Source organism: Pelobates fuscus, chromosome 7 (assembly GCF_036172605.1).
Source record: "Pelobates fuscus isolate aPelFus1 chromosome 7, aPelFus1.pri, whole genome shotgun sequence".
Taxonomy (NCBI): domain Eukaryota; kingdom Metazoa; phylum Chordata; class Amphibia; order Anura; family Pelobatidae; genus Pelobates; species Pelobates fuscus.
In genome coordinates, this window is record NC_086323.1 from 203,761,106 (window position 1) to 203,789,083 (window position 27,978).

General features: G+C 47.8%; 1 protein-coding gene across 2 annotated transcripts in view; it reads left to right on the top strand.

Moving 5' to 3' along the window:
• Nucleotides 1–27,978, top strand: part of LOC134568473 (oocyte zinc finger protein XlCOF7.1-like) — a 217,856-nt gene that overhangs the window by 133,903 nt on the left and 55,975 nt on the right. For both annotated transcript variants that reach the window (XM_063427084.1, XM_063427083.1), the window contains exon 3: nt 13,884–14,050. The gene's annotated coding sequence lies outside the window, so the exon portion shown is untranslated. The remainder of the gene's footprint in view (nt 1–13,883; nt 14,051–27,978) is intronic.

Here is a 27,978-nt window from a genome sequence, read left to right on the forward strand (position 1 = left end):
AAAAAATGGTGATGAGATAACATCAAATATAAGACTTTCAGTATGAGTATGATTGATGGTTACTTTTAGAGGGATGGATTCATGAAGTATTGGTCCCGATGAGATGAGGGACCCGTCAATCACTTTAACAGGTACAGAAGTTCTTTTACGAACACAAGGAATTTTATTCTTTGTTACAAAGGCTGAGTCGATGAATACTCCATTTGCACCGGAATCGATAACAGCCTTGGTTATAATTCTTTTATTGTCCCACTGTAATACAAGAACGATAGGGGACATTTGAGTATTTGCTGTAGAGGGAAGTACACTTAGGATGGAAGAGGCATGAGACTGCCTACTGCCTTTTATCCGTTTCAATGAAGGACAATCAGAGACTAAATGAACTTGAGAGGCACAATACATGCAGAGGTTTAATATACGTCTTCGATTTTTCTCTTCAGGAGTGAGGGGACTTCTTATTATCCCTATTTCCATAGGTTCGATTGGTTCGGATGGGTTGTCAGGAGGCTTTGGAGGATGAAATGATTTTTTCGCAGTTGAAATTGAGAGAGCCTTTTCGGCCTTTCTTTCTCTAAGCCTTCTGTCAATGCTGATCGATAGATGAATCAGAGCATTCAAAGTAGTAGGGAGTTCTATTCTGGATAGTTCATCTTTAACAGCTTCAGATATGCCGATTCGAAACTGGTTGCGCAATGCGATGTCATTCCATTGCGTTTCTGCTGCCCATCTTTTAAATTCAGCAATATAATCTTCAACGGGTCTATGGTTTTGTAGCAAGGTTCTAATTGTTAATTCAGCAGTATTTTGTTTGTATGGATCTTCATAGAGAAGAGACATGGCTTTAAGGAATTCCTCCAGTGAATCTAAGATGGGGTCATCATTGTCCAAAAAGGAATGGGCCCAGGACATAGGTTCACCTCTCAGAAATGAGATAACTGAATAAACCTTAGATCTTTCTGTGGGATAAGATCTAGGTTTTAAAGCAATCAATAATTTGCAGGAATAAAAAAACTCCTTACATTTGGAACGATCACCATAGAATTTTTCAGGGTTACATACAGCAGGATCGCTAAGTGAGTGCAGAACAGTATGAGGAGGATGTGTCTGTAAGTCTTTGACATAAGTGAGAATTCTTTCATTAGTAACTTGAAGGTCTTGCAAACCATGGGCTAGTGTATTGACTCGTTGATTCAGCGTAGTTATCGTAGAATCGAAATCTGCTGGATCCATTACAAAGGCTGGATTATTCTGTCACGTCTAAACATTTGTTATGAAGGAACACAACTGCAGATTTCTTATAGTTTGAATATTTATTATAAAAAGTAAAAGGTATTGACTTTAAGTCCAATTACAGGCAGGGCCGTCTTTAACGCGGGGCAAACGGGGCAGCTGCCCCGGGCCCAGTTACTCCTGGGGGGCCCAAAGCAGCTGCCCCATGGCCCCGCCGCCCTTAGCCTGCATAAGAAAAATTCCCTCCCTACCCATGGGCCCGCGGTGCTTGTATTGCGGCTGCACCGGGGCCCATACTCTAAGGGTGCTCACCGGGTGGCCAATACACTTAGGGCCACCCGGTGAGCACTTTTCAGCACGGGCCCGGTCGGATGCTGTGGCCGTTTAACAGCACGACCGGGCCTCCTGCTTTACGGCAGCCTGGGAGGAAGTGACGTCCGGGAGTCACTTCCTCCCTCAGAGATGATGACCCGCGCGGGAGGGAGGCTGAGCCAGGAGGCAGCGAGGAGGGGGACTGAGCAAAGAGAGCCAGTCCCCAACTCCCAACCACCCAAGGCAGCACACTGAACCCCAGGGAAGGTAGGAAACTGGAGGGGGGCTTTACAGTTTGCCCATGTGTATTTACAGTTTGCCCATCAGTATGTGTGTGTTTATGTCTGTCAGTAGGACTGTGTGTGTCAGTGTGTGTGTGTGTCAGTCTGTCACTAGGTCTGTGTTTTTGTCTGTCACTAGGTCTGTGTTTTTGTCTGTCACTAGGTCTGTGTTTCTGTCTGTCACTAGGTCTGTGTTTCTGTCTGTCACTAGGTCTGTGTGTGTGTCGGTCACTAGGTCTGTGTGTGTGTCTGTCACTAGGTCTGTGTTTCTGTCTGTCACTAGGTCTGTGTTTTTGTCTGTCACTAGGTCTGTGTTTCTGTCTGTCACTAGGTCTGTGTTTCTGTCTGTCACTAGGTCTGTGTTTGTGTCTGTCAATAGGTCTGTGTGTGTGTCAGTAGGTATGTGTATGTGTGTCAGTTTGTCTGTGTGCCTGTCAGTAGGTCTGTGTGTGTGTGTCTGTCAGTAGGTCTGTCTGTGTGTGTGTCAGTGTGCCAGTATGTCTGCCTGGGTATTAGTATGTCTGTGTGTGTGTATGTCTGTGTGTCTGTCAGTAGGTCTGTGTGTGTGTCTGTGAATGTATGTCAGTATGTCTCAGTATGTGTCTGTGTGTGTGTCAGCATGTCTGTCAGTGTATGTGTCGGTATCCATATGTCAGTATGTATGTGTCAGTTTGTCTGTCTATATGTGTCTGTATATCTGTGTGTCTGTATGTGTATCAGTGTGTATCTGTATGCTGTCTTTGTGTGTTTCTGTGTATCTGTGTGTGTGTCTGTGTATCTGCATGTGTGTATATGTGTCTGTATATCTACATGTGTGCCAGTGTGTATATCGGTGTGTCTGCATGTTTTTCAGTGTGTGTGTGTGTGTGTATAAATATCTATGTGTGTGAGTGTGTGAATGCGGAGATGTATGCACATATACAAACACTACATACAAATACACCCCTGCATTCAAACTCCAACACTACGTACAAACACACACCAAAATTATATGTAAACACACCCCTGCATTCAAAAACCAACACTACACATAAATACATGCATGCAAGTACGCCAACACCACATACATTCCATACAAAAACCTGTTTACATTCAAACATATAAAAACAGCTTAGTGCTAAATACAAACCTTCAAACATGGGTAAATGGTAGAGCCCCAGCTGTCAATGCATTGCTGGAGTTGCACGACAGATGGGGAACTACCTTTTAATCACCCGTGCGATAGGGAGGCTCAAAAAAATTCTTGCACCTCTCTACATTAGGACTGCCACTGCGTTGGGGTGGAGGACGGGATTGCACACCTGGGGAGATGGTACCAGGGGGCCCAAGCAAATGCTTTGCCCAGGGTCCAATCAATATTAAAGACGGCCCTGATTACAGGTACTGTAGCTTTAATTAGTAAACGATAACTGAAGTCCACAATTACAGGCACTGTAGCTTTAAGTAGTAAACGATAACTGAAGTCCACAATTACAGGCACTGTAGCTTTAAGTAGTAAACGATAACTGAAGTCCACAATTACAGGCACTGTAGCTTTAAGTAGTAAACGATAACTGAAGTCCACAATTACAGGCACTGTAGCTTTAAGTAGTAAACGGTAACTGAAGTCCACAATTACAGGCACTGTAGCTTTAAGTAGTAAACGGTAGTAATTAGCAGACACTGAATCAGAAAGAGTCTCTTAGTAGTATTAATGAATTAGGTGATAAGAAGTTACAATAGCTGTTCCATAGACTTTAACTGAAGTGATACAGATGCAGCTAACTGAGATAAAGTATGAGTTGAAGTTAGCTGTAACGGTTTTGTTTTATCGAAGGACTTTGAAGACAGGAAATAACAGCTTTGAGATGCAACGCTTATCACAGAGGTTTTACTTAGCTTCCGGCACATAGAACACTGGTTCCCGAGTTCTCCTCAGAGGCGGTTATCCTGGAAGGAGAGAGTTCAGCTTTAGTCGTGGATGAGGAGAGGTGAAGGGAACTTGAAGTCTTCCAGTCCGGTCCGGTAACAGAGGGCTTTCACAGCGATGTTGTAGCCGGTTCGTGAGTACGGAACGTAGTTCAATAATCCAGCGTCGATCAGCTGGTGCGGTCGGATTAAATAAGGAGACCGTGTCATAAAGGGGTGTGGCTAGGCTCCGTGGAACCAGGAAGTAAGAGGATACCATAGTTAAGGCATGACAGTTACAGAAAGACATAAAACACTTTAAAATACAGAAAGTTACTTTTTATCCATAACACACAGACATTTCACATATCCCCAGATAGCTGGGATCTGAGCGCACAAAACTACCGAATAGCGCGCAGATCCTATTCACACAGTACAATTGCCGTGGAGCTAAAGTCTTTCCCATAGTCTTTCATTATATGAATAGGCTCCATGGTATAGCTATCTGGGGTATCACATTCCCATAAAGTCTGGTCCATAGTCCAAAGGCAAGAGGCAGGCAAGCAGCCCCCTCCAAGGACACGTGGCGAGGTCGGTTTCGCCACAAACTGATATGTTTCACTGAGGGTTAATCCAGCCTCTAGTAGCTGTCTCACTGACAGCCGCTATTGGCGCTTCCGCTGGACGTCCATAGGAAGGCATTGAGTAATGCTTTCCTATGGGCAGTGTGAATGCGCGCATGTGCATTCGGAGCTGAGAGGCGGATCGGGGTGGAGAGATCCCCAGCGCCAAGGGAGCCCGGTGCTGAATGGGGTTTTAACTACACACACTCTCACGAACATCTGCATACACACTAGCTTACAGACACACACATTTACTGACAGACACACACTCAGTGACAGACATACATACACACTCACTTACAAAACATACACTCTCATCGACAAACACACACTCACTAACAGACACACACAAACTAACACACTCAGTAACAGACACACATAGTAGCACACAGACTCACTGAAACACAAACTAACACACACAGACTGACACTCACTAGCAGACCCACACTCAATAACAGACACACAAACACACTCAGTGACATACACACAGTAACACTCACTAACACACTTAAGGACACTCACTAGCAGACACGCACAAACTAACACACTCACTGACACACACAAACTAACACACTCATTAACAGACACACAAACACACTCAGTGACACACACACAGTAACACTCACTAGCAGACACACACAAACTAACACACACAGTAACACACTCACTGACACACACAAACTAACACACACACTAACACACATAGACACTCACATATTTTGTGGGGATTCCTGCTGTCCCTGGGGTCCAGTGGTGCTGCTGGGCGGCCGGTCGTGCAGGCGGCGAGGGGGCACTCTCTCCTGAGTGCTCTTTGCCCAGCTCTCTCATGCACACTGCACTGATGCCGGAGCCGGAATATGATGTCATATTCCAGCTCCCGCATCAGTAAGCGGCGCGCAAAGGAGCTGGGAAGAGAGCACTCAGAGGAGAGTGCTCCCTCGCCGCCTGCACGACCGGCCGCCCAAAGTGAAGCCACTGCCAGCCTCGGGGGGCCCTGAGGTGGCCAGATCCTGGGCCCCCCAGGAGAAGAGGCTGGCAAATTGTGGCCACACTGGTGTGCATACTGGGTCGCAGGGCGGCCGGGCCCCCTGAAGGCCTGGTCCCAGCCGCGACCCCTGCGACCCCGGTATGTACGCCATTGGCCACTTACCTTAATCCAACACCGGGCTTCCTCGGCACTGGTGACCTCTTCTCCTCCTGCCGACGTCAGCCGCGCGCGCATTCAAACCGCCAATAGGAAAGCATTACTCAATGCTTTCCCAAGGACGTCCAGCGTATTCTCACTGTGATTACCAGCGACCTCTATTGGCTGTCAGGGAGACAGACACCTGACAAGCCTGAGATTCATGCGGCACCTCTTTGCCTACATGGAGGTGCCGCAGGAATCCACAGGATTATCCCCGTTCAAGCTACTCTTTGGGAGGACGGTGAGGGGGCCCTTAGATCTTATCCGGGGTCCAGTGGGGCTGCTGGCACAAAGTCCCTGTGGTCCAGTGGGGCTGCTGGGTGGCTGGAGAGCAGTCACTGGGGTCTAGTGGGGTAGCTAAGAGGCTGGCGTGCGGGCAGCGAGAGAGCTCTGATTTCCCTGCTCAGCTCCCTCGCGCGCTTCCTATAGATGCCAGAGTGACGTCATATTCTGGCTCCGGCATCACTGCTGTGCGCACGAGAGAGCTGAGCAGAGAGATCAGAGCTCCCTGCTTCCTCTCCGCCCGCGGCCATTTTTTCCCACCATTTTTTGGCGGAACGCTACACAAATTAGGAAACGCTGGTGTAGAGATTTGTAATAAAGCATTAGGATATTAAATTGAGTCCTATATCTTACGGGAAGCCAATGTAGGGACTGACAGAGGGAATATGTCTGTCTGTCAGTGTGTGTGCATGTAAACGTGTTTAGTAGCTATCTCCATAAATACTGTAATCCCACATACAGATAACAAATTAGGGATTTATCTCCGCAATAAAGGAAATCTGAAAATGATAAAAAGGTTGAGGTTGCTGTGGCTGAGCCGGTTAATGTAATGCCTGGTAGATAAATACGGTAAGAGGTTCCAGTGGCCCCTATTGCCGGCCTATACGGTAAATACCATGTGAGTAATTAGTAAGAGGAACATGTCCAGAAATGGTTAATATTCTCTGTCACTTTAATAACATCTCCTGATGGCACTACATTCATATATAATTACAGCAACTACACTGCTCCCATGTAGCTGGGCAATGCTCTCTCATCATGTCACTGTCACTCCCAGCTGGAGAGGGGGACAGGAAGTGACGTTACGGAGGCGGCCGGCGCCATGATGGATGAGGGCAGTATGGGCAACAGGCAGCCATTAGCGGATTGATTTCACTCAGCTCGGGCACATTGTGCTGTATGAGAATTCCAATCCTTAATGTCAGTGTCCATTACCCATAATACTCCACGGGATTAAACAGGATCCTTGCCCTCATCCAACATGGCGTCGGACTGCCTGACGTCACTTCCGCTTTCCCAGTGCGTTACGTCACTCAGCGTGCGCCGTGCAGAGCTGGCCGAGTGAACGGAGGGTGAGTCCGGGGTTCATTGTGTTTATTGGGTTATTCCTGGATCCAGAGCAATAATATCACTAATCAGTCAATTACACTAACATGGGGAGAGGGGGAACATGGAGAGAGAGAGAGAAGGAGAGGGGGGGACATAGAGAGAGAGAGAGAGAGAGGGGGGGAACATGGAGAGAGAGAGAGAGAAGGAGAGGGGGGACCATGGGGGGGGGGGGGAGAGAGAGAGAGAGAAGGAGAGGGGGGACATGGAGAGAGAGAGAAGGAGAGGGGGGACATGGAGAGAGAGAGAAGGAGAGGGGGAACATGGAGAGAGAGAGAAGGAGAGGGGGAACATGGAGAGAGAGAGAAGGAGAGGGAACATGGAGAGAGAGAGAAGGAGAGGGGGAACATGGAGAGAGAGAGAAGGAGAGGGGGGGACATGGAGAGAGAGAGGGGGGACATGGAGAGAGAGAGAGAGAGAGAGGGGGGACATGGAGAGAGAGAGAGGGAGAGGGGGGAACATGGAGAGAGAGAGAAGGAGAGGGGGGAACATGGAGAGAGAGAGAAGGAGAGGGGGAACATGGGGAGAGAGAGGGGGAACATGGAGAGAGAAAGAAGGAGAGGGGGGAACATGGAGAGAGAGAAGGAGAGGGGGGAACATGGAGAGGGGGGAACATGGAGAGAGAGAAGGAGAGGGGGGAACATGGGGAGAGAGAGGGGGGAACATGGGGGAGAGAGAGAGGGGGGAACATGGGGGAGAGAGAGGGGGGGAACATGGGGGAGAGAGAGGGGGGGAACATGGGGGAGAGATAGAGGGGGGAGAGGGGGCATATGGGGGGGAGGGGGGAGAGGGGAAACATGGGGAGAGAGAAGGAGAGGGGGGAACATGGAGGGGAGAGAGAAGGAGAGGGGGGAACATGGAGGGGAGAGAGAAGGAGAGGGGCGGACATGCGGGGGAGAGAGGAGAGGGGGGAACATGGGGGAGAGAGAAGGAGAGGGGGGAACATGGGGGAGAGAGAAGGAGAGGGGGGAACATGGGGGAGAGAGAAGGAGAGGGGGGAACATGGGGGAGAGAGAAGGAGAGGGGGGAACATGGGGAGAGAGAGAGAAGGAGAGGGGGGAACATGGGGAGAGAGAGAGAAGGAGAGGGGGGAACATGGAGAGAGAAGGAGAGGGGGGAACATGGAGAGAGAAGGAGAGGGGGGAACATGGAGAGAGAAGGAGAGGGGGGAACATGGAGAGAGAAGGAGAGGGGGGAACATGGAGAGACAGAGAGGGGGAACATGGAGAGACAGAGAGGGGGGAACATGGAGACAGAGAAGGAGAGGGGGGAACATGGGGAGAGAGAAGGAGAGGGGGGAACATGGGGAGAGAGAAGGAGAGGGGGGAACATGGGGAGAGAGAAGGAGAGGGGGGGCATGGAGAGAGAGAGGAGGAGAGGGGGGGCATGGAGAGAGAGAGGAGGAGAGGGGGGACATGGAGAGAGAGAGGAAGAGAGGGGGGACATGGAGAGAGAGAGGAAGAGAGGGGGGACATGGAGAGAGAGAGGAAGAGAGGGGGGACATGGAGAGAGAGAGGAAGAGAGGGGGGACATGGAGAGAGAGAGGAAGAGAGGGGGGACATGGAGAGAGAGAGGAAGAGAGGGGGGACATGGAGAGAGAGAGGAAGAGAGGGGGGAACATGGAGAGAGAGAGGAAGAGAGGGGGGAACATGGAGAGAGAGAAGGAGAGGGAGAGGGGGGAACATGGGGTGGGAGAGAGAGGGGGTGACATGGGGGAGAGACAGAGGGGGACATGGGGGGAGAGAGAAGGAGAGGGGGGAACATGGGGGAGAGAGAAGGAGAGGGGGGGACATGGAGGGGAGAGGGAGGAACATGGAGGGGAGAGAGAAGGAGAGGGGGGGACATGGGGGGAGAGGGGGGGGCATGGGTGGAGAGAGAAGGAGAGGGGCGGACATGGGGGGAGAGAGAAGGAGAGGGGGGAACATGGGGGAGAGAGAAGGAGAGGGGGGAACATGGAGGGGAGAGAGAGGGGGGGACATGGAGAGAGAGAGAAGGAGAGGGGGAACATGGAGAGAGAGAGAAGGAGAGGGGGAACATGGAGAGAGAGAGAAGGAGAGGGGGGAACATGGAGAGAGAGAGGGGGGACATGGAGAGAGAGAGGGGGGGACATGGAGAGAGAGAGAGAAGGAGAGGGTGGAACATGGTGAGAGAGAGAAGGAGAGGGGGGAACATGGTGAGAGAGAGAAGGAGAGGGGGGAACATGGAGAGAGAGAGGGGGGGGGACATGGAGAGAGAGGGGGGGACATGGAGAGAGAGAGAAGGAGAGGGGGGAACATGGAGAGAGAGAGAGGGGGGGACATGGAGAGAGAGGGGGGGACATGGAGAGAGAGAGAAGGAGAGGGGGAACATGGAGAGAGAGAAGGAGAGGGGGAACATGGAGAGAGAGAAGGAGAGGGGGAACATGGAGAGAGAGAGAAGGAGAGGGGGAACATGGAGAGAGAGAGAAGGAGAGGGGGGAACATGGAGAGAGAGAGAGGGGGGACATGGAGAGAGAGAGGGGGGGACATGGAGAGAGAGAGAGAAGGAGAGGGGGGAACATGGAGAGAGAGAGAAGGAGAGGGGGGAACATGGGGAGAGAGAGAAGGAGAGGGGGGAACATGGGGAGAGAGAGAGGGGGAACATGGAGAGAGAAAGAAGGAGAGGGGGAACATGGAGAGAGAAAGAAGGAGAGGGGGGAACATGGAGAGAGAGAAGGAGAGGGGGGAACATGGAGAGAGAGAAGGAGAGGGGGGAACATGGAGAGAGAGAAGGAGAGGGGGGAACATGGAGAGAGAGAAGGAGAGGGGGGAACATGGAGAGAGAGAAGGAGAGGGGGGAACATGGAGAGAGAGAAGGAGAGGGGGGAACATGGGGAGAGAGAGGGGGGGGAACATGGGGGAGAGAGAGGGGGGAACATGGGGGAGAGAGAGAGGGGGGGAACATGGGGGAGAGAGAGAGGGGGGAACATGGGGGAGAGAGAGAGGGGGGGAACATGGGGAGAGAGAGAGGGGGGGAACATGGGGAGAGAGAGAGGGGGGAACATGGGGGAGAGAGAGAGGGGGGAACATGGGGGAGAGAGAGAGGGGGGGGAACATGGGGGAGAGAAGGAGAGGGGGGCACATGGGGGGGAGAGGGGGCATATGGGGGGGAGGGGGGAGAGGGGAAACATGGGGAGAGAGAAGGAGAGGGGGAACATGGAGGGGAGAGAGAAGGAGAGGGGGAACATGGAGGGGAGAGAGAAGGAGAGGGGGGAACATGGAGAGAGAAGGAGAGGGGGGAACATGGGGGAGAGAGAAGGAGAGGGGGGAACATGGAGAGAGAAGGAGAGGGGGGAACATGGAGAGAGAAGGAGAGGGGGGAACATGGAGAGAGAAGGAGAGGGGGGAACATGGAGAGAGAAGGAGAGGGGGGAACATGGAGAGAGAAGGAGAGGGGGGAACATGGAGAGAGAAGGAGAGGGGGGAACATGGAGAGAGAAGGAGAGGGGGGAACATGGAGAGACAGAGAGGGGGAACATGGAGAGACAGAGAGGGGGGAACATGGAGAGACAGAGAGGGGGAACATGGAGAGACAGAGAGGGGGGAACATGGAGAGACAGAGAAGGAGAGGGGGGAACATGGGGAGAGAGAAGGAGAGGGGGGAACATGGGGAGAGAGAAGGAGAGGGGGGAACATGGGGAGAGAGAAGGAGAGGGGGGACATGGAGAGAGAGAGGAAGAGAGGGGGGACATGGAGAGAGAGAGGAAGAGAGGGGGGACATGGAGAGAGAGGAAGAGAGGGGGGACATGGAGAGAGAGAGGAAGAGAGGGGGGACATGGAGAGAGAGAGGAAGAGAGGGGGGACATGGAGAGAGAGAGGAAGAGAGGGGGGACATGGAGAGAGAGAGGAAGAGAGGGGGGACATGGAGAGAGAGAGGAAGAGAGGGGGGACATGGAGAGAGAGAGGAAGAGAGGGGGGACATGGAGAGAGAGAGGAAGAGAGGGGGACATGGAGAGAGAGAGGAAGAGAGGGGGGAACATGGAGAGAGAGAAGGAGAGGGAGAGGGGGGAGAGAGAGGGGGCGACATGGGGGGAGAGACAGAGGGGGACATGGGGGAGAGAGAAGGAGAGGGGGGAACATGGGGGAGAGAGAAGGAGAGGGGGGAACATGGGGGAGAGAGAAGGAGAGGGGGGAACATGGAGGGGAGAGAGAAGGAGAGGGAGGAACATGGATGGGAGAGAGAAGGAGAGGGAGAGGGGGGGACATGGGGGGAGAGGGGGGGGCATGTGTGGAGAGAGAAGGAGAGGGGCGGACATGGGGGGAGAGAGAAGGAGAGGGGGGAACATGGGGGAGAGAGAGGGAGAGAGGGGAACATGGGGGAGAGAGAAGGAGAGGGGGGAACATGGGGGAGAGAGAAGGAGAGGGGGGAACATGGGGGAGAGAGAAGGAGAGGGGGGAACATGGAGGGGAGAGAGAAGGAGAGGGGGGAACATGGGGGAGAGAGAAGGAGAGGGGGGAACATGGAGGGGAGAGAGAAGGAGAGGGGGTAACATGGAGGGGAGAGAGAAGGAGAGGGGGTAACATGGAGGGGAGAGAGAAGGAGAGGGGCGGACATGGGGGGAGAGAAGGAGAGGGGGGAACATGGAGGGGAGAGAAGGAGAGGGGGGAACATGGAGGGGATAGAGAAGGAGAGGGGGGAACATGGAGGGGATAGAGAAGGAGAGGGGGGAACATGGAGGGGAGAGAGAAGGAGAGGGGGGGAACATGGAGGGGAGAGAGAGGGGGGGGAACATGGGGGAGGGAGGGGGAACATGGGTGAAGAGAGAAGGAGAGGGGCGGACATGGGGGGAGAGAGGAGGAGAGGGGGGAACATGTGGGAGAGAGAAGGAGAGGGGGGAACATGGGGGAGAGAGAAGGAGAGGGGGGAACATGGGGGAGAGAGAAGGAGAGGGGGGAACATGTGGGAGAGAGAAGGAGAGGGGGGAACATGGGGGAGAGAGAAGGAGAGGGGGGAACATGGGGGAGAGAGGAGAGGGGGGACATGGGGGAGAGAGGAGAGGGGGGGACATGGAGGAGAGAGAGAAGGAGGGGGGCATGGGGGGAGAGAGAAGGAGAGGGGGGAACATGGGGAGAGAGAGAGAAGGAGAGGGGGGAACATGGGGAGAGAGAGAGAAGGAGAGGGGGGAACATGGAGGGGATAGAGAAGGAGAGGGGGGAACATGGAGGGGAGAGAGAAGGAGAGGGGGAACATGGAGGGGAGAGAGAGGGGGGGGAACATGGGGGAGGGAGGGGGAACATGGGTGAAGAGAGAAGGAGAGGGGCGGACATGGGGGGAGAGAGGAGGAGAGGGGGGAACATGTGGGAGAGAGAAGGAGAGGGGGGAACATGGGGGAGAGAGAAGGAGAGGGGGGAACATGGGGGAGAGAGAAGGAGAGGGGGGAACATGTGGGAGAGAGAAGGAGAGGGGGGAACATGGGGGAGAGAGAAGGAGAGGGGGGAACATGGGGGAGAGAGGAGAGGGGGGAACATGGGGGAGAGAGGAGAGGGGGGGACATGGAGGAGAGAGAGAAGGAGGGGGGCATGGGGGGAGAGAGAAGGAGAGGGGGGAACATGGGGAGAGAGAGAGAAGGAGAGGGGGGACATGGGGAGAGAGAGAGAAGGAGAGGGGGGACGTGGGGAGAGAGAGAGAAGGAGAGGGGGGACGTGGGGAGAGAGAGAGAAGGAGAGGGGGGAACGTGGGGAGAGAGAGAGAAGGAGAGGGGGGAACGTGGGGAGAGAGAGAGAAGGAGAGGGGGGAACGTGGGGAGAGAGAGAGAAGGAGAGGGGGGAACGTGGGGAGAGAGAGAGAAGGAGAGGGGGGAACGTGGGGAGAGAGAGAGAAGGAGAGGGGGGAACGTGGGGAGAGAGAGAGAAGGAGAGGGGGGAACGTGGGGAGAGAGAGAGGAGGAGAGGGGGGAACGTGGGGAGAGAGAGAGGAGAGGGGGGAACGTGGGGAGAGAGAGAGGAGAGGGGGGAATGTGGGGAGAGAGAGAGGAGAGGGGGGAATGTGGGGAGAGAGAGAGGAGAGGGGGGAACGTGGGGAGAGAGAGAGGAGAGGGGGGAATGTGGGGAGAGAGAGAGGAGAGGGGGGAACGTGGGGAGAGAGAGAGGAGAGGGGGGAACGTGGGGAGAGAGAGAGGAGAGGGGGGAACGTGGGGAGAGAGCGAGGAGGAGAGGGGTGAACATGGGGAGAGAGAGAGAAGGAGAGGGGTGAACATGGGGAGAGAGAGAGAGAAGGAGAGGGGTGAACATGGGGAGAGAGAGAAGGAGAGGGGTGAACATGGGGAGAGAGAGAAGGAGAGGGGTGAACATGGGGAGAGAGAGAGAAGGAGAGGGGTGAACATGGGGAGAGAGAGAGAAGGAGAGGGGTGAACATGGGGAGAGAGAGAGAAGGAGAGGGGTGAACATGGGGAGAGAGAGAGAAGGAGAGGGGTGAACATGGGGAGAGAGAGAGAAGGAGAGGGGTGAACATGGGGAGAGAGAGCGAAGGAGAGGGGTGAACATGGGGAGAGAGAGAGAAGGAGAGGGGTGAACATGGGGAGAGAGAGAGAAGGAGAGGGGTGAACATGGGGAGAGAGAGAGAAGGAGAGGGGTGAACATGGGGAGCGAGAGAGAAGGAGAGGGGTGAACATGGGGAGAGAGAGAGAAGGAGAGGGGTGAACATGGGGAGAGAGAGAGAATGAGAGGGAGGAACATGGGGAGAGAGAGATAATGAGAGGGGGGAACATGGAGAGAAGTAGATCATGTGGCAGACCTATGCGATGGATCTTGTATGTTGTATTAATTGACCCCAGCAGCATTCTTATGTATGCATGTTTAGAAGAGTGCAGGCATATTGGTTTCATCATATATATAGATATAGTTATATTCATTCACAAATAATCCAGTCACACAAATCTCTTGCACACTACTGTCCCTTGTATACCACTCCTAGGTCCAGTCCTTTATATTTGATCCTCAATATACTTCTCTATTTTAGGTTATCTCTATTCCCCATGCTTTGGTAAGCACGATCTGTGCATTTGTCTCACGGCCCTCACCACTGTATACTTGTTACCTAGCAACCATTCCCTCGACACGTCGTCACGTGACCTTCTGTGATCACTTCCGGGTCGGAACTGTACGGGAGAGGTTCACTTACTATTGGTAAGTACACCTTACACTTTTTCTATATATTTCCAGTTTGCTGTATGTCACATTGATCTTGAGAAACACTCGAATGGGTCGAAACGTTGATCAAGCACTTGTTTGATTTAATGTCTAAATAAACACTACTTTAATTGTGACAGAGCCTTTAGAGTGCACCCTTCCTTCAAGTTTCTCTCGATATATATTGTTACGGTTGCCTCCAGGCTGGCTGGAAGTTGGACCGTAAAAAAGGATGCTCCTAGCGCTCAACAAAGGACCATCAGCACCGTAGACACCATAACTACTGCGTAGTCACCATAAGAACTGCAGACTCCACGAACCACCGCTGCTGGGATGGTATCTCGCCGTCTGCTCTGCGCCCTGGACCTACGACCAGGCTTCAGGTTACAGTAGGTGAACCTCTTCCTTCTGTAGAGCGAAGCAGGATCAGGAACAAGAGCTCTTACAAGAGCTCAGTAGAAAAGGGAGTATGAAGAGCATAGCAATCCCTGTAGTGATTATAGCTGTCCCCTACAAACATGAGTCGAGGCTGCAAGTTAGAGGGACAAGTCATTCTGTTTATTGGCACCCAAAGGGCTTTCTTTTATGCAGGTTTCCCTTAGATAGGACCACCCACAGGGCGTTACAAAAGAACCAATCACATACGTATATTACATAAAACACTCCCAGTAGTTACACACAAAATCCACAAGGGATTAACATAATTATCACAGACAGTAAAAATACAGTTTTTACCCATACCCTGTAACTTTAAAACCATACATCCAATCTTCATAAAAATACATATTAACAATCAATCCATTCAGGGGAACAACATATTAAAAAATGGCACGAATCAGACCAGGGGTTAAAAAGTTAACAAAAGTATCTTTTGGGGCCTAGCTGGCAGCATGGCTATCTGGCCCAGACCGGTTTTACAGAGCCCTCTATCCTGGAGACAATGGGGAAAATAATCCAATTACTTCCAGGGATAGAGGCAGACTCCATTAACCACATGGTTACAGTAAAACACTAAAATACAATAAAATACATATTACATTTGTCACATAACATATATACATGTAACCCATCCCTAGATAGCTGGGATCTGAGCGCACACAAGTACCGAATAGCGCTCAGACCCTATGCACACAGTCCAATCGCTGTGGAGTTAAAGTGTTCACAAAGCCAGTTCTCCATACGAATAGACTCCACGGGATGGCTATCTGGGGAAATGTTGTTCATACGGTTTTTAAAGGGCCCAATCTCCCAGGGCCATAGTCATGCGGGAGGAGGCTGGCACATAGGCTTCTCCACTATCCAGGGACAGGGCAATTTATCATTTAAAGGGCCAGTTACAAATAGCAGTTTGTAACATATATATATTTAAATTAGGCTGCACTCACAGTCTTCCTTAGAAAAGGTTTCCTTTATTTAAACATATAGAGCGACGTTTCAGTCCACTCAGGGACATTACTCAGGCTCTCCCTCCACTCAAAGAGATCATGGAACTGGGCTTGTGTAGCACTCCCAAACTCAGACTCTGCAAAAGTCTCCCATAACAAGCCAGGACCATCAAACTCGTCTCCCTCTGGCTTGTCATGCTCGGCTGTCCGGGGTAGGTACTGAGCTTCATACCACCAGAGCGTCAACTCTTGAATTCTGGAGCCTAATGGCAGGATAATTAAACCCAGCAGTATCTATCTGGCCACCAGGTGTGTTTCAGATTAGTTACCAGTGTGCTCTCACCAGCCCTCTAGCACACCAGAGGTTTATTATGGTGAGACAAGTAGCTTTCATCTTAAGTCTTTCTTTCCTAAATAAGCCTACGGCCATACCAGTCTGTATGTGCCTGATTTCGTCAGATCTTAGAAACCAGACTCTGACCTGGTTAGTAATTGTATGGTGTTTAGACACTCCTGGCATAAATGAGTGAAACCGCCATTTAGTAGATCTTCCCGCTTTAGAGACACAGGCACTGTTGCTGTAGACCGCCAAACTCCCGAACAGAATATAAGGGAATGCTCCAAACTCCCGAACAGAAAATCATACGAACTCCTCCTCTCCTGGAACAGGCGAAATAATACTCCCAAGTAGCAATCCCCCCAAACACGAGACCAAGCTCCGTCTTGAGGGTAAAACAGGAATCTGCTTTAATGAGAGCTACCTGCCCGGTATTTATGCAGGTCTCCCACCTGGTGGACAATCCCCTAGGGGACCAGATGGAAGACTGGGACAAATAAGGTACAGTATCCAATCACAGTGGCTCAGGTATTAACACTCCCCTTTGTAACCCCCTCCTCTCTATCCTGGAGATAATTGGGAAGAAATCCAATTATCTCCAAGGATAGAGGCAAACCGGCATTTTACATGGTATAATAAAAACACACAAAAATCCATAAATGTAAAACTACCGAATGCATTTAATTCGTATAACGTATCCCCAGATAGCCTAGATCTGAGCGCACATTACTACCGAATAGCACTCAGACCCAATGCACACAGTTCAATCGCCATGGAGTCAAAGTCTTTCACACTGTTCTTTCGGTTTGGGATGGCTATCTGGGTTAAGTCCATTCGAACAATAAAAAGTCCCTGTTATGGTTACCTCCAGGCTAGCTGAAGGCTGGACCGCTCTGGAGTGGAACACGGCTAACATGCTGCACGAATACCGCTCTCTGTCTGGTTGTCTCCATCCTTCGTGAACCGAACGTAGACCGCCCTGTCAATTAGACTGCGGTTAACCGCAGCGTTCTGATTGAGGACACACGCCGTAGCATAGGTGGTCCTCTTTCGGGAGTTTGAGTACGGTGAACATAGTCGACAAACGAGGCCACCCTGAGGCAGTCAATTAAGGTTGTGGTTAACCGCAAACCGCAACTTCCCGGTGGTCGCCCGTTCGGTTGTTTCAAAGGTGAAAAAGGTTAAGTGGCGGCAAACGCCAAGTGCCGGGTGGGCTGAGTTCGTATGCATGAATTTGTAATCCTGGGAGTTTGTGTAATGGGGTATAGATGATAATAATACCGAAGGAACCGGCTTTGGTAACTTAGAATAGTGTAATCCAATACTGGTCTGTGGAGTGTCCGGAACAGGCCCGCCTATGTACAGACTAAATGCATGTTTGTGTGCAATGTTCAGACCACCTACAGGTGATGCTCAAAAAATTAGAATATCGTGCAAAACTTTTATTTCAGTAATGCAACGTAAAAGGAGAAACTAATATATGATATAGACGCATTACATGCAAAGCAAGATAGTTCAAGCCGTGATTTGTCATAAGTGCAATGATTATGGCTTACAGTTCATGAAAACCCCAAATCCACAATCTCAGTAAATTAGAATATTACATGCAGTCAATAAAACAAGGAGTGTACATAGAACAATATCTGACCTCTGAAAAGTATAAGCATGCATATGGACTCAGTACTTGGTTTGGACCCCTTTTGCAGCAATTACTGCCTCAATGCGGCGTGACATGGAAGCTATCAGCCTGTGGCACTGCTGTGGTGTTATGGAAGACCAGGATGCTTCAATAGCGACCTTTAGCTCTTCTGCATTGTTCGGTCTCATGTTTCTCTTGGCAATGCCCCATAGATTCTCTATGAGGTTCAGGTCAGGCGAGTTTGTTGGCCAGTCAAGCACAGTAATCCCACAGTCATTGAACCAGGCTTTGGTGCTTTTGGTAGTCTGGGCAGGTGCCAAGTCATGCTGAAAAATGAAGTCAGCATAAAGTTCGTCTGTGGAAGGAAGCATGAAGTGCTCCAAAATCTCCTGGTAGACTGCTGCGTTGACCCTGGACTTAATGAAGCACAGTGGACCAACACCAGCAGATGACATGGCTCCCCAAATCAACACAGACTGTGGGAACTTCACACTGGACTTCAAGCATCTAACAGTGTGTGCCTCTCCATTCTTTCTCCAGACTCTGGATTCTTGGTTTCCAAATGAGATGCAAAAGTTTCTCTCATCAGAAAAGAGGACTTTGGACTACTGAGCAATAGACCAGGTCTGTTTTTCTTTAGCTTTGGAAAGACACTTCTGATGTTGTTTGTTGTTCAGGTGTGGCGTGACAAAAGGAATATGACATCTGAAGCCCATGTCCAGGATCCGTCTGTGTGTGGTGGCTCTTGATGCACTGACTCCAGCCTCAAACCACTCCTTGTTAAAGTCCCCAACACATTTGAATGGCCTTTTCCTGACAATCCTCTCCAGGCTGCGGTCATCCCTGATGCTTGTGCACCTTTTTCTTCAACACTTTTCCCTTCCACATAACTTTCTATTAATGTGCTTTCTTACCGCACTTTGGGAACATCCAACTTCCTTCGCAATTACCTTTTGAGGCTTTCCCACTTTATGGAGGGTGTCAATTATGGTTTTCTGCACAACTGTCAGGTCATCAGTCTTCCACATGATTGTGATTCAATCTGAACCAGACTGAGAGACCATTTAAAGGCTCAGAAACCCTTTGCAGGTGTTATGGCTTACTTAGCTGATTAGAGTGGGGCACTGTGAGCCTAGAATATTGCACCTTTTCACAATATTCTAATTTACTGAGATTGTGGATTTGGGGTTTTCATGAGCTGTAAGCCATAATCATCGCACTTATGACAAATCACAGCTTGAACTATCTTGCTTTGCATGTAATGTGTCTATCTCGTATATTAATTTCCCCTTTTACGTTGCATTACTGAAATAAATTCTACTGTTTTGAGTATCACCTGTATGTACAGGCTAACTGCATGTCTGTGGGCAGTGTTCAGACCACTTATGTACAGCCTAATTGCCTATTTGTGTGCAATGCTCAAGCCCTCCTATGTACAGCCTAAACTGCATGTTCGTGGGCAGTGTTCAGACCACCTATATACAGCATTACTGCATGTCTGTGGGCAGTGTTCAGACCACCTGTGTTTTTTCCTTTCTTGCCTCTAAAGACACGGTATCTCCGCTGGTAGGATTCAGCATACAAAGTACAGGTAGCGTAAATACAATCTCTTTTTCCCAAGAACTAGACAACACATAGTTTGGGAGTCAACTAAGCTTTTATTCCAATGTCACCATTTTTATACAAGTCCCCATGCAAGGGGTTTCCATACTGGCATTGCAGGGGTTTTCCCCTTGTGGACTCTGTGGGAAACTTAACCTGCAAGGCTACTTCCCATCATGCATTGCTGTACTGTAGAGATAATTGTGCAAGAATATACTGTTAATTACATTATCTCTCCATACAGCAAAATATACCATTTAACACAAAATTCTGTAACTTATGCAATTTTGCTCTGAATTGTCCGAATGATCCTTCATTAAATGGTTGGGATCTGAGCGCACCATCTGGCGAAATACCGCTCAGATCCATTCACTAGAATAGAAAAGCCATTCGAATGAAGTTTTCATACGAGCACACATTGATATTATACAGTGAAATGTGGGCTGTTGGAATATGCGTAAGTTTTAATCTGTCGAACGCCGCTCTATTTTCACGAATGAGTAAATTATACGAATGACATGGAAGTACAGCAGTGTTCGTGTAGTCGAGTAGCCGATTTTAGTTCCAGGCACTCGACGACCAAACACTGCTCGGTTTTCGTAAGCAAAGATGGCTGCCGCCACGTGTTCGGTTATACGAACGGTGGCCACCCATAAAACCATTACTGTTCTGTGGTTAGAATGTTGCCAGTTCGTTAATTGGAGACACACGACTCCCTTGTGTGGTCTCCCGTTCGGCAGTTCATTCGTTTCAATATTGTTTGTGAAACTAGCGCACAAATGCCACAGTCTTTAGAATGTAAAAATAACATACGAAAACAGTCTTTGATACACTGAAGTGGCTAGGTTTGCCACAGTGACGTTGTGTAATTAGTTAACTAACACAAACAATCATACAAAACCTGTTTTGACATACAGGAACGGTAAGTGAAGAGGAATAAACCCAAATAAGCTTATTATCTAAAAGCTTGTTTTTTTTTCTTGGACAAGGTGAACTCCTCAACAGTGTTACCATGGTCATGGTTATTTTAACTGTTTGCTGCCAATATAAATCACTGGTGGAATTTTATTCTAACCTGTGGTTATCCTCCGTTATGTCTGATTAGTATCAGATCCCCTGCTATCTGTGCAGGAAAGGGTTTAATGTGGTAAAATATCTCTTACCCATGAGATTATAACTCCTATAACATATGAGATGCAGCATCAAGACATGAGTTGTCAGACTGAGAGGTTACCGTCCTGTAAATCATCTATATTTGGACCTAGTTTTTCGATTTATGGAAGTTTTATCTTAAACCGAATTCCAGGGCTTTTATGAATGAAGGTTTTTTTCTATGCTGGCCTGGTCTTATAAGGGTTAAATTGTCAGCTACTAATACAATTGAGTTACACCTACATTTAATTGATCCCCTATTTCACATTTGTGATTTGTCCAATTCGGGTCCGGTGAAGAGCAAGGGTTCTGGTACTAAGCTGTCTTAGAGTCATCTCTTTCTTTTCTATTACTTACAATCTTAGTCATTCTCTTTCTTTTCTATTACAAGTCGATCTCTGAGCATTCAAGCAGCAGCTTGTTGGCCCTTCTGTGGGTTTCTAAGTTCCATCTTAGCTGTGAGTGGGGTAATAGGTTGAGTTCCTCCCTTGAAGCAATCAAATGTTTAATTTTGTTTCTTTATTCCTAAATTTATATTTTAGACTATACATATAACCGTTTTAGGATGTGTATTCCTGTATGAAACCCAGACTTGCTGGTATTAGAAATTCACAGCTTTTTATTTTTACTTTATGTCCATAGTGAACATTTTGTTTTCCTTGTTTGTTTTAATAGCTTCCACTCACCTTGGTCAAGTATGGCCATGTGTCTTCACTTCTGTGAGTTAGGCTAAGACTGGAATATTAACTTCCCGTTTGTACTCCTTTAAGAGGTTAACTGTTATTTAGTCAAACCAGGTTTCATTATTTTCATGGTTTGATTTTCCTCACCAATTTATTGAAGTACCCTGTCTTACACCACCCGGGTCTGCTGCGTAGCCCAGCAAGGCCAGATTATTATAGGTTTCGCTGGAGTAGCTAGTCCAGGTCTACGCTTTAAAATAAGCTCAAATGGCCACAATATATGTGGACAGTTGTATTTATGAATTATTTGTTTTCATTCTGAAATGAGCTGCACCCCCTCAAAGGGGGCTACTATTAGATCAAACGGACTTTATCATCAGTTGTCCGCTACTCAGCATGTGCTGTGCACAGAGGCTGGGCTTCATAGTGTGGGTGTGTGTGTGTGTGGCTTTACAGCGAGATGGTGGCATCTCAATCACACCTGGAGGAGTTCACACATTGTGTGTAAACCAGCTGTTGGTTTGATTTTTATCGCACATGTAGGCCATAAATGATATGCAGTGGAAATGGTAATTCAGCTTTTCCTATTAGGCGTTAGGCCTTTTCAGCCCAAAATACCACGCCGCAGTCAACCATACATCAGGTCCAGAGGTGTAAGGTTTGGGATATTTGCATTTTCTATTTTATTTTTTACTTCTAAAATGTATGTGCTATTATGTATGCATATATATGTAGGATTTAATTTTGTTGAATCCTATATTTGTTTCTAGTTATATCACATTACCTATGTGCAGATATGTCTTGCAGCTTTCCTTTCATCTTTTTCACAAGCGATTTCCAAAGATTAAGCCATGGTGTACGGTATTAGGTGTACTGCACACATTTTTATTTCAGGACTGTAATAAGCTTGCTACGTTAAGTTTTCATTACACTTCACTCTAAAATTGGGATCTGCTAAATTCTTTCAGACTTCAACGCATCCAAATGCCTTTATTCCCCCTCATCCTAAATTTTAACCACAAACTCACAATCTACTTCTGGGTCTATGCTTTACCTATATCTGTGTTCTTACCTTTGAAATTAGGTGGCCCTTAGTAGGTCTAACATTTATTTTCCTAATGTTGAGAAGAAGATCTCTACAATGGCTAGTTGTTAGCCTGGCAACGCTAAAGGTTTAATTAGTGGTTAATATTTTATCTTATTAGCCTGCATGTTAATAATCACTAATGGGGATTTACAACCGTTTTTCCTATTTTCTGTTTGGTATTGGGCTATATTAATCACCCTATAATTATGGCATATGTAACAGAACTATGCTTTATGCCTGGACTTATAATGTAACAGAACACAGTTGGATATATCCGAATACCTATTTTATGAGAAATGCCATTACCGGAGAATGCAGCCCAAACTACCGAACATCGGACCACCCAGGGGAACAGTTAAGTGATATTTTACCTCCCAGCATTGTTGCAGCCGTTCGTATGATTCCACCCGAATTCTTTGTGCTCTGAATAGATGGCCGCCATTTTGGGACTTTGCACGTGTTCGCGGCCATCTTACGCACGAACAGCGGTGTTTGCCCGTGAACGCACGGAACTAAAAACGGATACGCAAACAGGCGAACACCGCTGAGACCTCCATGAGCCCATAACTTCGTGCTGGAACTACCGAACAACCGGCCGTTCGGTAGTTATACTTGTGACGAAGTGCCCTTCACCACTTGGGCCTGGAGAGGACTGCTTGCCAGCCTCTTGACATGTGATTATGGTCCCTGGGAGATTGGGCCCTTTAAAAACAGTATTCGGCCCTAACAGAGTGCATGTCACTCATTCTGGCCCTTTAAATACAGTGGGGCCATTCGGTACTTGCCCTGTGTGAGCGGTGATACTCCAGATAGCTATGCCATGGAGCCTATTCATATAATGAAAGACTATGGGAAAGACTTTAGCTCCATGGCAATTGAACTGTGTGAATAGGATCTGCACGCTATTCGGTAGTTTTGTGCGCCCAGATCCCAGCTATCTGAGGATATGTGAAATGTCTGTGTGTTATGTGTAAAAGGGGACTTTATGTATTTTAAAGTGTTTTACTGTCTTTGTTCCCCATGTGCTCAATGGAGTCTGTCTCTGTACTGGGAGGTAATTGGATTACTTCTCCATTGTGTCTCCAGGAGAGGAGACTGTGTAAAACCGGTCTAAACTGGAAGCCATGCTGACAGGGGTTTTAAAAGATACTTTACTAACTTTTGAACCCCTGGTCTGATTCATGCCATTTTTTAATATGTTGTTCCCCTGAATGGATTGATTGTGGATATGTATTTTTATGTGAATGTGATGTATGGTTTTAAAGTTACCGAGTATGTGTGGAAACTGTATTTTTACTGTATGTAATAATTATGTTAATTGCTTATCTGAGGGGAGGGGATGTGTGGGTTGTACTGTTACGTGATTGGTTATTTTATGCCTCCCCCTGGGTGTGTCCTGTATGTGCACAACCGTAATAAAAACCAGGCTGGGTGTGCCAGTACCTCAGACCACTGCTTGACCCTCAACACGGAGCCTTGTCTCGTTCTTGGGAGGATTCACTGTATGCTGCTGGAGATTGATTGCTAGGAGTGTAAGCTGATGTCTGCTTTTCCTGTTCGTCTGCTAGCAGCTATTCGTGAGGTTCCAGTTTGGAGTGCTATTTTGTATCCAGTTCGGGAGTTTGGTGTTCTGCAGTAGCTGTGCCTGTCTCTCAGAAAGGGGCATATCGCCTAAACTGATTTTAACCCCTTGTCTGCTGAAACGGTCCGTTACAATACTTATGCTTACATAGGGATTCCAGCGAACACCAGGAATACTATGGATGGCAAGGAGTTCGTGTGGTTTTAATGCACGAACAGAGCCTGACCGCAGGGCCAAAACTTATGGAACTCTTTTCGGCTAGAGAATCTGTGCGGTCGGTCAAAACTTCAAAGACCCATAATTCCCGAACCCCTCAACCGAATGAGCTGGAATTTGGATATGTTGTTCCCCTGAATGACGGTGCTAGCATTGCTGGATTTAAAGATGTACCCCCTGTTTTTGGGGTACATCCAGAATTTGAGTAAAATTGTGTATGTTTTAATTGTGTTACATGTTTATCTGAGGGGAGGAGACGTGGGGGTTGTACCATGTATGTGATTGGTTATTTTATACCTCCCCCTGGGTGTGTTCTGTAATAAAAACCAGGCTGGGTGTCCCAGCACTCCGTTCTACTTGACCCTTCAAAACTTAGCCTTGTCTCGTTCTTGAAAGGGAATTATATTGGATTACTACCTTGCTCTTTTTACAGCTGAACCTGACTCTCTCTCTGGATCTTGTGGATGGGATTATACCAGCTCTACTTTTATACAGCAACTTGCCAGGGAAAAGGACGTCTCCAACGGCTGATACCCTCTCACTACCTGGGTAGCCGTAACAGCATATATATTTTTCTTATATATGTATGTATTTGTCTGCATAAGTGACAAAATACACTAAACCAAACAGAGGAGAAAGTGACAGATAATATATATATAAATGTAGACCACCCAGGTGCAGCAATAAATACACTCTAAAGGTAATTACTTCCTTTAAATATCAGGTTGTAACAAGAGGATTCCTCAAAGGTCCTCAAAATGCAAATATAAAATATAAGATACACCTAAAAATCAAGACAAAGAAAAAATTCATAGGGCAACACTATACAATCAAAAATGTGGCCCCTCTGAGTAAATAATGCACTCACAAGATGTCAGAATGTTAAGAGCCCATCAAGATATCTTCAATGCTCAGCCACGGGCGTCCTCAAAGTCCAAGGGTACATGTCAGAAAGGAAAAAAACTGGACATAGTACAGAAATGCTAAATATAAATAGACACTTTAATTGAATGCACTTACAGAAAGTGAAAAATAAAACAGCTCATCAATAAGTCTCTGTGTCCCTCGGTTTCAGACAAATGGGAGACCAAAATAAGTAATGATGTACAGCTCAACGCGTTTCGTCTCCCAATGGAGACTTCCTCAGAAGCAAATAAAATACAATGTTGTAGTACAAATAAAATAAAACATCACGTCAGAGTCCAGAATTCCTTTCTTATCGTTCGTTCCCCCAATCGGGGACGCTGGAGTCACCTGTTCCCGGTTTCCTCGTCCGTTCATTGCCAAATAAGGACTTCCGTTTTTTCATGGAATGCATATGCGTTCCACCTGTCGGCGGTCCACAATGATGTCATCAATCCGCGTGTGGAACGCACATGCGTTCCACTTCATGCGATCGGGTAAATCTCAGACAGAAAAAAATGCTACAGGCATCAGGTTTCAGGCAGAGTTACACCAAACACTAGATATATATGATGAAACAAATATACACATAAATGAATATGCCTATGTGAGTACTACTTACAGAGGGGGAGAAGCTAATGAACTCACAAGCTACAATCCTAAACAGGGATAGGGATAAAAAATATAAATAAAAATAGAATCAAAATCAAAAAATAAAAATAATAATAAAAAAATAAATAAAAAAATAATAAAAAATAAAATAAATATAAAAATGAATAAAAGAAGATATAAAATTAAAGGAAACAAATCAAAATCTACATTCAACCCTGATGGTTGAAGGGTTTTTAGCTTTTAAACCAAACACCTTGTATGCCACCAGTGAATATATGGATAATGAGCAATTCCCCTTTTCTCTATTCTGAAAACTGGAGAGAGTATAAGATTCCTCCAAATCTTGCCTAATGTCTGTATAACTGTTTATATCCATGTATTTGCATATTTAAATGAAAAGTGTTGTATGTCACATTTGGATTTGAGCTCTGGAAGAGCGGATTACTAACTGTGTGTATTTTCTTACACCTCAGATACAAATACGGTTTTAACTTACAGTTTAATACTAGTGTTGTTCCAGAATTACTCCCGTAGGCAGTCCCATCAGCTGGTGATGGTATACTTTGTGATTCACGTAGAGAATCCACAGGCTCCTGTATGGTGGGTTCTCTAGGTGAAATAGTTCCTGCCCTGTGTTTTTATCTTGCTATGTCATTCCACTTGTTATGACTGCCGATTGGATGTTTAGGAAAAACCTAAATTTTACTTACCGTAAATTTTGTTTTCCATAGTCCATAATTTCCCTCCCTTTATACTATAAAAATGAATTAATGAATAAATAAAAGTGTAAACCTGTTTCCTTCTCTTAGCTTGTTATATACTGGGGAGCTCAGGGTGGAGTTGCCCTTTATAGGGCTAGGAGGGGGAAGAGACTGGGGGTGGGGACTGCATTTTGTTGTGTTAACCTTTTCATTGCTACCTGTTCTGTGAGAAATGGGCAACTACATCCCACTTGTTTTGACTGCCGCTTGGACTAAGGAAAACTAAATTTACGGTAAGGATATTGAAGCCCAAGGTCTAGCACCTGGCTGTTACGGTTTCCTCCAGGCTAGCTGAAAGTTGGACCATAGCAAGGATGCTCCTAGCGCTCACCAAAGAACCATCAGCACCGTAGACACCATAAGTACTGCAGACACCACGAACCGCCGCTGCTGGGTTGGGATCTCGCTGTCTGCTATCCACCCTGGACCTATGACCAGGCTCCAGGTTCCAGTGGGTGATCTCTCTTCCTTCTGTAGAGCGAAGCAGGATGAGGAACAAGAGCCTAGTAGCTAAGGGAGTATGAAGAGCATAGCAATCCCTGTAGTGATTATAGCTGTCCCCTCCAAACACGAGTCAAAACTGCAAGTTGAGGGTCAAGTAGAACTGTTTAATGAGCACCAAAGGACTTTTCCAACAAGGTGACCACCCACGTGGACATTGTGGTACACAAGGTCATGCAGTTACAATGGGCAATCAAAACATTACAGTACAGTCAGACACTCCCAGCCAAGGCACACAAACCCTCCCCTCTGCCTGTGATATAATTATTACATACAATGGTGTGGCGGAACCAGCCTCGCCACTGGGAGTTGGAGAAGACTGATTGCCAGCCTCCTGCCATGTGACTATGGCCCCTGGGATGTATTGCCTGCTCTCCTGTACTGCTGAGGTTTGCTACCAACTAGGCTGATTTGGCTATGGAGCTTGTCAAGTGCCCTCTGTTGGTAGCAACAGCAATATGCACTACCTGAATAGCAAGACTGGTTCATTTGCATATTCAGGTAGATTTGCATATTGCTAATTCTGCAGGCACGTGAGATATTTTCTGTTAATTATTGTCTCCCCCACCTCTTTAAACATATGCCATTATGTTATAATAAGTCACTGTAGGTTGCCTGCTATGATTTGACTGTTTGTAATTTTATTGAGTTTTCACAGCAATGTTAATGTAATGACCATATGGGCTAGTCCCAAGTAAAATAAAGTTTTAGACAGTTCTTCTTGACCCTCAACACATAGTCTTGTCTCGTGATTGGAGGGGACAGCTATACTCACACTGGGGATTGCTATGCTCTGCATACTCCCTTGAGCCTTAATCACTTAGCTCTTTTAAGAGCTGTTCCTGTTACGCTCTCCTTGGAGGAGAGGTCTTCCCTACACAGTCCTGGATGCTAGAGGTTCATACAGGGTGGAAGGAAGAGGTCTTTCCCACACGTTCCTGGAGGACAGAAGCTGATCCAGGGTGGAAGGAAGACGGCGAGACTCCAGTCAAGCTACGGCGGTTGCAGAGTCTACAGTGGTTGTGGTGTCTTGTGCGGTACTCGTGGTCCTCAGCGCCAGCTAGGAAGAGTCCATCAACGGAGGGTACTTGGTCGGAGTACGGGGAGCTCCGTTACAAATGGGTTAACTTAATTATAACAGGCAGGAAAATATAGTTTTATACAACATTCATAACTTCCAAACTATACATACAATTCCCATAAGTTACATATTCAGAACCAGCATAATCAGTATGAAAACATATGTAAAAATTATACAGATTGGTCCAGTGGTTCAAAAGATAGGTGGAAGTCCTTATTGACCCACTGCAAGTTTGGCGACTTTCCTGGCCAAAAGAGTTCCATAGATTTGGGCTGTGCGGTCGGTCTATTTTACACAGAATAACAACTAAGTCCCATTCGAATGTGCCGTTCGAATAGTCAAACGCACTTCGATTTCAGTCGAAGTTGCAGAGAAGGTAAGGGT